The sequence below is a fragment of the Protopterus annectens genome, chromosome 1.part2 (genome assembly GCF_019279795.1).
Source record: "Protopterus annectens isolate FY-2018-M chromosome 1.part2, PAN1.0, whole genome shotgun sequence".
Taxonomy (NCBI): Eukaryota; Metazoa; Chordata; order Ceratodontiformes; family Protopteridae; genus Protopterus; species Protopterus annectens.
Window position 1 is genome coordinate 535,670,887 of NC_056727.1, and position 12,269 is coordinate 535,683,155.

The window sequence follows — 12,269 nt, forward strand, 5'->3', positions numbered from 1 at the left end:
GGGATGTTTTTTTGTTTTTGAGACGGGGAAAGAAAAGGGTATGGAGTAACTCTGGATATAATGCTTTGTAACAACTTGTCTTTTGTTATTGTTAGCCAGGCTTCTGGGTACAAAGATAAGTGGCCCCTGACTGCCTCCAAAGATGGACAGATGGGCCTCCTTTCAGAAGCAATGAAAGGGCTTACCAAGGAAGGACTCCTTGTCGCCCTGGTTTTGCTGACCCCCTCTGCTGTGTGGTAGGCATCTTCCATTAGTACTTCCCCCCTCTGCCCCTGGGGGAATAATCACCACGTGTGCCCTGGAAAGCTCTCTAGAATTTTTGAAAACACATTTTACCTCTTTTTTGACCCTTTGGGTAAGGTCTGGTAGGTAGGGAAAAACAAACTCCTACTGCAGAGAGTCTTTCCTTCTTGTTCACATCTGGTTAGTGTGTCTGACTTTTGACAGAAACTAGGACGAGCTACCGAAAGGAGCGTTCACAAAAAAAGTTATATACTCACCATAACGTTCCATCTGAATAGTTCTACTTCATTTGTTTTCAATCTGTGGGACACCGGATCCGTATCGGATCCGAGCCTGCAATTTCACTAGCATCTGCTCTGAGCACCAAGCTCCTCCCCTTACCCATAATACACCTTCATTACCTTCCAACCCCCAGATCAAATTTGCTGACCCTCACACTGATAACCCGACCAGAAAAATACTTTATGACCCACAACTACAGCCAATAGGCTGTTCATATGATAAGGTCAGGAGGAGGGACGGCTGAAGACAAATGAAGTAGAACTACTCAGATGGAACGTTATGGTGAGTACATGAAGTACAGCTGTGTACACTTACCATAAATGTAGATGTTCGAGTGTGTTCACTGTTGCAGTCATTACATTTGGGTAATCTGCTGGCAGGTTGCCCTCAATCGGCCTGAATTCCAAAGTCTTGGGTCCTGCGTCGGTTGCTGTCTCCTCTTCCATGACGTCAGGTCATCAGGGGTATAAAACATGCAGCAGACGCCATTTTCTTTAGTTTTTCTTGCCCCAGATGTCAGGTGCCCGCAAAAAGGTAGCCAATTTTATATATATATATATATATATATATATATATATATATATATATATATATATATATATATATATATATATCCATGCATCAATATCAACTTTACCTTCATCTACAAGCAAATACAAACTCCAGAATGACTGGGGGATGGTGGGCGGGTAACCGGGACTGCAACAGTGAATACACTCTTAACATCTACATTTATGGTAAGTGTACACTTCTGTACTATGTTCTTCGTGTTTCACTGTTGCAGTCATTACATTTGGGTAGAATCCCAAAGCTATGGTTGGGAGGCTGGAGCTAAACAGCATTATGTGTGGCTATATGGCCCTGCAGAACTGCAGTGGCAAAGCCTGCCCTGGACTTAGAGACGCAAATGATAATGCTTTGTAAAGGTGTGATCAGAACTCCAAGTAGCAGCTTCTAGAATGTCTTTGGTTGGTACTCCTCTGAGAAAGGCTGCTGAAGTAGCTGCAGCTCTGGTGGAATGTGACCTAATGCCCTTGGGCACAGGTTTACCATGGTGTAAGTAGCAGAAACGGATGCAGTGGCTTATCCACTTTGAAATAGTCTGCTTTGAAATAGCCTTTCCTTCTGTTCGTGCAGCATAAGTCGCTAGTAATTGCTCAGTTTTTCTTAGACCTTTAGTTCTGCTCAAGTAGAATCTTAGCTGTCTGTGTACGTCCAAGGAATGCAGAATTCTCTCCTCCTTGTTCTGCAGATTTGGATAAAAGGTTGGCAGATGAATAGTTTGGTTAAGAGCCACACTAGAAACTACCTTAGGCATAAATGTAGGATTAGTCCGCAGAGACACCCTGTCTGGGTTAAATATGATAAAAGGCTCTACAGCCATGAGGGCCTGTAGCTCTGAAACTCTTCTTGAAGTAATTGCTAGTAGCAGAGCTGTTTTCCATGATAAGAACTTTATATCAGCGGTGGCAGCTGGTTCAAATGGAGGCAGGGTGAGCTTTTCCAATACATAACTGAGGTCCCATGCAGGTAATGGTGGTCTTCTAGGAGGCCTTACATTTTTGGCTACTCTAAGATACTGCTTTAGTAAATTATGTGAAAAGATTGGTGGCTCTGTATTGTAATGAGCCGAAATGGCAGAGGCATGGATTTTAATTGATGAGAAAGATAGGCCTTTGTCAAGCATCTCAGTTAAGTACTGTAATATCGGAGGAATATTTTGTTTTGCTGCATCAGTTCCTTGTGCTCGATTCCAAGCACAGAATCTCTTCCATTTATCAGCATATGATTTTCTAGTACTAGGCCTTCTGGCTTCCAAAATGACATCCATCACAGCTTTACTGAGAGGAGTTGTTTGTATAACTACATGATCAGCCATGCTGCCAGGTTCAGTGTCTGGAGTTGATTGTGCAGAATCTGATTGTTTTCCTGGGACAGTAGTTGAGGTCTTTGAGGTAAGGTCCAAGCTTGGTATTGAGACATGTTCCTTAGGACTGGGTACCAATATTGGCGGGGCCAGTCCGAGGCAATTAGTATCATCTTTGGTTTCTCTTGTCTGACTTTTAGGAGGACCTTGGGAAGACGAGGCTGGGGGTGGGGGAGGGGGGAGGCATAAACTGATAGGTTTTTCCAACTGAAGGATAGGGTGTCCACTTTCCATGCTTGTCTGTGATAAATCCTTGTGCAGAATCTTTTCAATTGATAATTTTGAGGAGAGGCAAAAAGATCTGTCTGGGCTCCCCAATTTCTCTGTTATCATGCTGAAGACTTGTGGATTTAGTTTCCACTCGTGAGGGTCCATAAGGTTTCTGCTTAAATCGTCTGCCAGAGTATTTTGCTTTCCTGGCAGGAATTGAGCTTGAAGGTGTATCTGGTAGGTAAAAGCTGTATCCCACAGTGCCATGGCTAATCTGCAAAGGGGGTATGAGTGTGTGCCCCCTTGCTTGTTTATATACCACATGAATGTGGTACTGTCCATCTTTACCAGTAGTTGTCCTGGATGAAGCAAGTCCTTGAAGGCTGTTAGAGCATTGTGAACAGCTAGCATCTCTTTCTGGTTGATATGTAGATGCATTTGTTTTGGGGGCCATATGCCCTGAATGCATCTTCCTGCCATATGGGCCCCCCAGGCATAATCTGATGCATCTGTTATTAAGGTTTGGCTGGCAGGGGGTAGAGTGAAGGCCAGTCCCATGTTTTGGTGACATGCCTTTGCCCACCATAGAAACTCCTGTTGTAGGCAGGGTACGAGAGGAATCATTGTTTCCAGACTGAGAATGTTGACTCCATAAACTTTTTAGGTACCACTGAAGTTTCCTCATATGCAGTCTTGCATATGGAATCAGTAGGATGCAGGATGCCATGAAGCCCAAAGCCTGCAGAATTTGTCTTGCAGATAACTGGGGTTTTGTTGCCATCAGTTTGAAGTAAAGTAGTCAGTTGCCTTTGCTTGCCTGGCATGAGGAAAGCCATCTGGGCAGTTGTATTCAAACTTGCACCCAGGAATGTTATCTTTTGAGAGGGTACCAATTGTGATTTCTTTTTGTTTATTGTGTACCCTAGGCATGTTAGAAGCCTTTTCACAAATGACAGGTGTTGAAGAAGAATGTTCTTGCTCTCTGCTTGAATGAGACAGTAGTCCAAGTAAGGGTATATTTGTACACTTTTTTTGTCTGCAAAATGCAATTACTGGTGCCAGGCACTTCGTGAAGACCCTGGGCGCAGTAGATTAGCCAAGGGGCAGTGCAGAGAATTGGTAATGCATTAAGCCAGCCTTGAATCGGAGGTATCTTCTGCACGGCTGTCTTATTGGGACATGCAGGTATGCCTCTTTTAGGTCTAATGTCACCAGCCAAGCATTCTTGCCCAGCATGGGCAGAAGCTGCTGCAAAGTCAGCATTTTGAATTTTGGAATGTCCAGGTATGAGTTCAAAATTGATAAATCCAGTATTGGCCGCCAGGCCTTGTCCTTTATGGGTACCAAGAACAGTCTTGAGTAAAAACCTTGTCCTTTTTCCTGCTCTGGTACTGGCTGAATGGCCCCCATATCCATGAGGGACGTAACCTGCTTTTCTGCCTCTGCCCATTGATTTTTGGGCAGATCTGGCCAACCGTTTGCCATGGCAGAGTGTGGAAATGGAAACTGTATCCCTGTGATACTATGTTTAGTATCCACTTGTCCTGGGTTACTAACTGCCAATTTTGAGCAAAAAGTGCTAATTTTCCCCATAAGGGTGCTGCCAAAAGATAAGTGCTTGGTGCAGGCAGAGGGAAGTCATTGGGATTGTTTTCTGTAGATTTGCGCTTTATCTCCTCCAGATTTGGAGGTAGAAGCTCCCCATTAATTTCACCTGTATGAATCTTGCGCCTGGTATCTGGAACCCTTATTAGGGCATCTTGATTTGCCCCTTTGAGCTCTGTCTGACACAGGAAAGGAACATTTCTATGTAGGCCAGTGTCTGCTGAATCTTAGTGACTGCACTTGTAAGTCTTTAACAGTTTGCATAAACTTAGCTTTGTCTTCCATTTTCTTTAAAACCTCTTCTGCCTTAATGCCAAACAGAGTATCATGCTGTAAAGGTGCATCTACCAATTTAGCTTTAACATGATCAGGCAAATTTTGTTCCTTTAGCCAGGCATGCCTCCTAATCACAGATTCCATAACTGCGGCCCTGCAGGAGGCCTCTAAGGAGTCAAAACCACATTGCAAAGTATGCTTTACAACCTGTTCAGCTGCATGCAATAATTCCTGCAATTCTTTATTTTCTGCACATTCAGAAATCAATGTCATTTTCTGTTGCAGCAATCCCAAAACATGTTGTTGATAATTAAGTATATGAAATTGATGAGTTTAAGGCTCTGACTGCCAAGGCTGCAGATGTAAAAACCTTTTTTCCCCCATCTGTCCAGTGCCCTTGAATCTCTGTCAGAGGGGGTAGGATTTTCTTGCTGTTGAAGCCTTAACTCCCTTTGGACCCTGTGAAATAGTTTCAGGATCACCAGCAGGGTTTCTAAATAAAAATTTATGCGAGTCAGGGACCCTGTAATATCTGTCAGGCTTACTGGGAGCCGGAGGTAAGGAGTCTGGGGTCAAGCTAGACTCCGAAAACACATCATCCACAATATCTAAAACAGGGGGAATGGCTAAAGGCCTGTGCTGAAGGAGAAGGAAATCCCTGAGCCTCTTGTGATTCTAAGAAGTCTCGACTCTCCCAGTGAAAATGCTCCCTCAAAGTATGCAAAGTTTCCCCAAATGAATAATCCTCCGGAGGACAAGCAGATGTTATAGACTCCTCTGCATCAGAATCCTCATAGGGAGGTATAGATAATTCCTGATCAGAAGAGGAATCAGAAGAAATAGAAACCTGATCTGAAGATTCATAATCAGTGTCTTGCCTAGGCCTCTTAACTGGAGGGGGATGGGTACCCCTAATCAAAGTAAGATCTTCAGCCATTTTGATCATCTGTTTTTTAGGCATAGAGGCCTGTGCACGTGGCTCATTCTTCATTTTTTTTAGTCTTAGAAGTTGCTTTTGTCTTTGTTTTTGCAGCTGTCGTCGGTTAGATATACAAATGTTGAGGTCTGAATATACACTCAGAAGCCAGTGCCTGTTCAGCAGCTCCGGACCCATCCGAGGGAGATAAATCCATCGGTCCAATGCCCCGAGTATCTTGTGGCATACCGGACTCCACATGGGTGTCTGTAGAGGCCTGTGACTCGAAGGTAGTGGGTATCAGGGGCTGGGAAAGCGCCTCACTGAGTACAACCGACTAGCTTAGGAGAAGCTTCGTCGTCTGTTTTGGATCTCAACTGCCTTTCTCTGTCCTTTTCTTTGCGTTTTTTATGTACTCCGGTAGTCTGATTGCTATCAGATGACATTTCTGGGTAGTTAAATCCGTTTCCAAAATACTTTGAGGCAAAAATATACAGATGCTTAATAATGCGTTGGTTAAATCTAGCACAAAACCGACAGCCAGGCACATTGTGATCAGGGCCTAGCCAAGAAAAACAGCATAAATGGAAATCCTTAGATATTTGCTTCCCACAAGTAATACAATTAACTTTTTCTGCCATTGGTATGGAACAAGAAAAAAGTTTCCCCAACGGGGTACTTAACTTTAGTGAAGACTTCGGTTCTGAAACTCAAACTCGAATATTTCAGTAGTTGGCCGAAAGGCACTTGCGAAATGCTTCTGCTTCGGGCACCGCACCGCAAGAAAGACTAAAGAAAATGGCGTCGGCTGCATGTTTTACATCCCTGACGACCTGATATCATGGAAGAGGAGACAGCAACCGACGCAGGATCCAAGACTTTGGAATTCAGGCCGACTTAGGACAACCTGCCAGCAGATTACCCAAATGTAATGACTGCAACAGTGAAACACGAAGAACATCTTTATCTGAAGTAGTTTACTTCATTTGGCCTTCAACCTGTGGGACAGAGTCCCCAGCTACTAAACTTCTGGGTGGCCCTCATGGAAGGATATTCCACAGCACCGCGGACCCAAAGGATGCTCTCCTCCTAGAAGTCAAATGCAATTTGTAGTGAGAAATAAAAGGTATGAGATGAGGACCAAGTTGCTGCATAACAAATATCATCCAATGAGACTATAGAGCAAAAGGTCGCAGAAGTAGCTATGGACCTAGTGGAATGAGCCTTCACCTGACCCGGAGGAGACGCACCTTTATCCTTACAAACCTGAAGGATGCAAGAGGAAATCCACCTAGCAATAGTGACCTTGGAGATAGGTTTGCCCAAAAAGGGTTTAGAGAAGGACACAAACAACTCAACAGATGTGTGGAAGTTTTTCGTCCTGTGTAAATAAAATCGTAACGGTCTATGAACATCCTAAAAGTGGAGTTTGTACTCCATTTTGTTAGCAAAGTTTGGGAAGAAAACAGGTAAATTAATGGTCTGAGTGATGTTAACTTGTGATGCAACCTTAGGAAGAAAGGACGGATTGGTCCAAAGGGAAACCCTATCTTTATGGAAAATCATATACGGATCTTTGATGGACAAAGCTTGCAGTTCTGAAGCCCTTTCAGCAGAAATGATGGCCACCAGGAATTCTGTTTTCCAAGATAAGAAATTAAGATCTGTGGTTGCAGCAGGTTCAAAGGGCGGAGCAACCAAAGCTTGAAGAAAGTGCAGTTGTGTACACTTAACATAAATGTAGATGCTCGAGTGTATTCACTGTTGTAGTCATTACATTTGGGTTATCTGCTTGCAGGTTGCCCTCAGTCGGCTCGAATATCAAAGTCTTGGGTCCTGTGTTGGTTGCAGTCTCCGCTTCCATGACGTCAGGTGTATAAAAACATGCAGCCGATGCCATTTTCTTCAGTTTTTCTTGCCCCAGATGTCAGGTGCCCCCCAAATGGGGAACAAAAAAAAAAATATATATATATATATATATATATATATATATATATATATATATATATATATATATATATATATATAGATATATATATATATATATATATATATATATATATATACACACACATACACACACACACACACATATATATATATATATATATATATATAAATAAATGCAATTGTAACCAACTTTACCCTCATCAAAAGCAAATACACCACAAAGGCTGTAGAATATAGTGATATAGTGAAGGAAAGAAGTTCTAAAAAAAGGGGGGATGGCGGGTGGGTAACCTGGACTGCAACAGTGAATACACTCGAACATCTACATTTATGGTAAGTGTACAGAAAGTACAGTTTTGTACCTACCATAAATGTAGCTGTTCGAAGATCCACATTGCTGCAGTCCTTACACTTGGGTAGTCCGCTGTCCTCGGTCGGCCCGAATATCAAAGTATAAGGCTGACGTCGGTCAAGGCGCATTAGACTGACATCAGGACGTCAGGGTACAAATGCGCATGACCGACGTCATATCCTCAGTCTTTTCTTGCCCCAGATGTCAGAAGACCCCAAAAGAAAGGTCAAAACCAAAAGACAGCAAACAACCAACCCACCACCCTTGCACTAATAATATGTACAATATATACAATAAATACAATATTTACAACCCAACCCACACAACCGCCTCTAACTACAGAGGGGAAGGAGGGAGGTAAATTGGACTGCAGCAATGTGGATCTTGAACATCTACATTTATGGTAGGTACAAAACTGTACTATGTTCTTCATCTCACATTGCTGCAGTCCTTACACTTGGGTAGAATCCCAAAGCAGAGGTAAGGGAGGATGGCAAAACTATAAAGCAGCAGGAGCTGCCAAAATGCCCTGTAAAATAGCAGTGGCAAAACCAGCCCTAGATTTAGAGTAAAGTGGAAGGTGATAATGCTTAGAGAAAGTATGCACTGAACTCCAAGTAGCTGCCTCCAAAATATCCTTAGTTGCCACCCCTTAAAAAGCTGTCGAAGTGGCAGTAGCCCTAGTGGAATGAGGCCTAATCCCAGCTGGAATCTCCTTACCATGATGGGAATAACAGAAAGCAATGCAAAACACAATCCACTTAGAAATAGTTTGTTTTGACACAGGCTTGCCCTGAGAACTCAAAGCAAAAGAAACAAATGACTGCTGAGACTGCCTGAACCCTTTAGTTCTGCTCAAATAATATCGCAACTGCCTGTGTACATCTAAAGTGTGCAAAATCTTTTCCCCTTTATTTTGGGGATTTGCATAAAAAGTAGGCAAATGAATAGTTTGGTTTAAAGTCACACTAGAAACCACTTTAGGCATAAAGGAAGGATTAGTACGCAAAGATACCCTATCCTTATGGAAAATTAAGAAAGGCTCAACTGCCATAAGGGCCTGTAATTCAGAAACCCCTCTTGCAGAGGTAATGGCCAACAAAAAAGCAGTCTTCCATGGTAAATATTTCAACTCAGCAGTAGCTGCAGGCTCAAAAGGTTGTAGAGTGAGTTTCTCCAACACAAAATTGAGATCCCAAGCAGGAGTAGGAGCTCTACGTGGGGGTCTTATATTCTTTGCCCCTCTAAGAAATTGCTTGAACAAAGGATGAGAAAACAATGGTGGGTCACAGTCATAGTGAGCAGAAATTGCTGCAGCATGAACCTTAATAGAAGAGAAGGACAAACCTTTGTCCAGTAACTCAGTAAGATATTGAAGAGCCACACTTAAATTAGGCTCAGAAACATCAAATTCCTTTGCTGCACTCCAAAATAAAAATCTCTTCCATTTATCTGCGTACACTTTCCTTGTACTAGGCCTTCTGGCTTCCAAAATAACATCCAAAACTTGCTGTGGAAGTTGAGACCCTCCAGGGTTCAAAACAGAATATGCCAGGCTGTTAGGTGAAGAGAGTGAAGTTTGACATTGAGTAAATGACTGTTCTCCTGAGACAGCAGGTGTGGAATCGAAGGCAAAGGCCATGGAGGTTCCCGTACCAGACTTCCCAGTAATGGGTACCAGTGCTGTCGAGGCCAATCTGGAGCTATTAAAATCATCTTTGGCTTGCCCTGTCTGACCTTTAGGAGTACCTTTGGGAGGAGAGGCAGAGGTGGAAAGGCATACACATGAAGATTGCTCCAATTGAAAGAAAGAGCATCCACTTTCCAGGCTGTGGGATGAAACCTTTTTGTGCAAAACTTTGGCAGCTGGTAGTTTAGTGGAGAAGCGAACAGATCTATGTCTGGAGTTCCCCATGACACTGTCAATTTCTGAAATACATGAGGATCCAATTTCCACTCGTGGGGATCCATAATTCGTCTGCTCAACACATCTGCTAAGGAGTTCTGTGCTCCGGCAGAAACCTTGCCTGAAGATTTAGCTGTAAACTGAGAGCAGTCTCCCACAAAATCATTGCTTGCCTGCATAGAGGATAAGAATGTGTTCCCCCTTGCTTGTTGATGTACCACATGACAGTTGTGTTGTCTGTTAGAATCAACACCTGCCCTGGAAGAAGTAAATCCTTGAAAGCTATTAATGCAAATTGGACTGCTAACATCTCCTTCAAGTTGATATGTAGATGTTGTAGTCTGGCAGGCCACGTGTCTTGTATCCACTTTCCATTTAGATGAGCTCCCCAAGCTTTGTCTGAGGCATCTGTCGTTAGAATCTGACTCGCCTCTGGCCGGGTCACAGAGAGTCCCTTGTTTAGGTGACATTCCTGAGCCCACCACAAAATTCCTTTTGAATGCAAGGTATTATCTGAATGACAGTGTCCATATCCTGGCAGTGCTGTGTCCATACATTTTGAGATACCATTGTAGCTTCCTCATATGCAGTTTGGCATTGGGAAGCACCAGAATACAAGATGCCATGAACCCCAAGGCTTGAAGGACTGTCCTTGCAGTCAGCCTGGACTGATGAGACAATTGATGGAAGTAAAGGGAAAGATTCTTTTGTTTGTCCGGGGTCAAAAAGGCCATCTGGGATGCTGTATTCAGTCTCACACCCAGAAAGCACATGTCCTGAGAGGGTACTAGACTGGACTTTATTTCGTTCACAGAATACCCCAGGCATCTTAGCACTGCTATCACATATTGCAAATGAAGAAGTTCGTCCCTTCCTTGAGCCAGAATCAGGCAATCGTCCAAATAAGGATAAATCTGTATTCCTTTTAGCCTGAAGAAAGCTATCACTGGAGCCAGAACTTTCGTGAACACTCTGGGCGCAGTAGATAAGCCAAAGGGCAATGCAGAGAACTGATAATGTGAAGTCCCAGCCCGAAAACGTAGATACTTCCTGCAACTGGGCCTGACAGGAACATGAAGGTAAGCTTCCTTGAGATCCAGAGTCCCCATCCAGTGATCTTTGCCCAGCAGAGGTAAAAGCTGTTGTAACGTCAACATTTTGAACTTGGGAATGTCCAGATAAGTGTTGAGGATAGATAAATCCAAAATTGGTCTCCACGTGTTCCCCTTCTTTGGTACTAGGAACAGGCGAGAATAAAATCCTAGGCCCACTTCTGGCAGAGGGACCGGCTGTATGGCCCCTATTTGAAGTAGCAGAGAAATTTGTTTGTGAGCCTCTATTCTTTGTTGAGGAGGAACGTCTGGCATGCCTTTGAAAGGAGGCAAGGTATGGAAATAAAACTTGTAACCTTGGTGTATGATATCCAATACCCATCTGTCTTGGGTAATTAAACTCCAATTTTCCTTGAAAAGTGCCAACCTTCCTCCCAAAGGTGCTGCCAGACGAGAAGGCTCTGGCAGCTGAAAAGGTAGGTCATTGGGCCTGTTTACGAAAGGACTGACCCCTGCCCTCACCCGAAGACTGTGCAGGTGAACTCCCTGTTCTAGGCCGGAAAGAGCCCTGAGCTCTGCCCCTACCACGTCTAGATCTACCCCTAGACTGGGAATCATAAGAAGGATACGTCCACCCCTTGGTAGTCCAATTCCTACTAAACTTCGGAGGCTGAACCTGCAAAAAATCTTTAACAGTCTGCATAGACTTAGCCTGGTCTTCTATTTTCTTTAAGAGTGCCTCCACAGGTGACCCAAACAACACATCAGACTGTAAAGGAGCATCTAAAATCCTTGTCTTAACATGGTCAGATAAATTCTGATCCCTCAGCCAGGCGTGCCTGCGAAGTACTGACCCAGTGGCAGCCACCCTAGACGAGGCCTGTACAGCATCAAAACCACATTGCAAAGAATGCTTACCCACCTGTTCAGAAACATGTACCAAATCCTGTAATTCCTTACACTCAATACCTTCCGAAAGAGCATCTACCTTAGACTACAATTGAGAAAGTAGACAGTTTTGGTATTTCAACATGTGAAACTGGCAATTCAAAGCCCTCATAGCTAAGGTGGAAGAAGTATAGACTTTCTTTCCCCATCTATCCAAAGCCCTGGCCTCTTTATCTGGAGGAACCGGATTTTTTACAACAGAAGCCTTGACACCCTTAGGCCCTTGACTAACAGTTTCTGGGTCCGACCTAGGACTCTTAAAAAGATATTTATGAGCTTCAGGCACCCTGTAATACCTATCCGGTTTAACAGGAGCAGGAGGCAAAGAATCAGGATTAAGAGAAGCCTCTGCAAACACATCTTCCACAACATCCAGAACAGGAGGTATAGCCAAAGGCCTATGCTGGGGTAAAAACAAAAATTCCCTAAGCCTTTTCCTGGAATCAGAGAAGTCCTGACCTTCCCACTTAAAATGTTCCCTCATGGAATGAAGAGTCTCTGAAAAAGAAAAATCCTCTGGAGGAGAAGCAGAAGGAGTAGAATCATCCACATCAGAATAAGGAGAATACTCCTGCAAGTCTTCAGCCGAAGACTCTGAAACA

General features: G+C 43.5%; 1 protein-coding gene across 1 annotated transcript in view; it reads right to left on the minus strand.

The window, feature by feature from the left end:
* The window catches only part of HNRNPLL (heterogeneous nuclear ribonucleoprotein L like), a 1,042,368-nt gene that overhangs the window by 545,625 nt on the left and 484,474 nt on the right, over nt 1-12,269 (minus strand). The gene's annotated exons all lie outside the window — the stretch shown is intronic.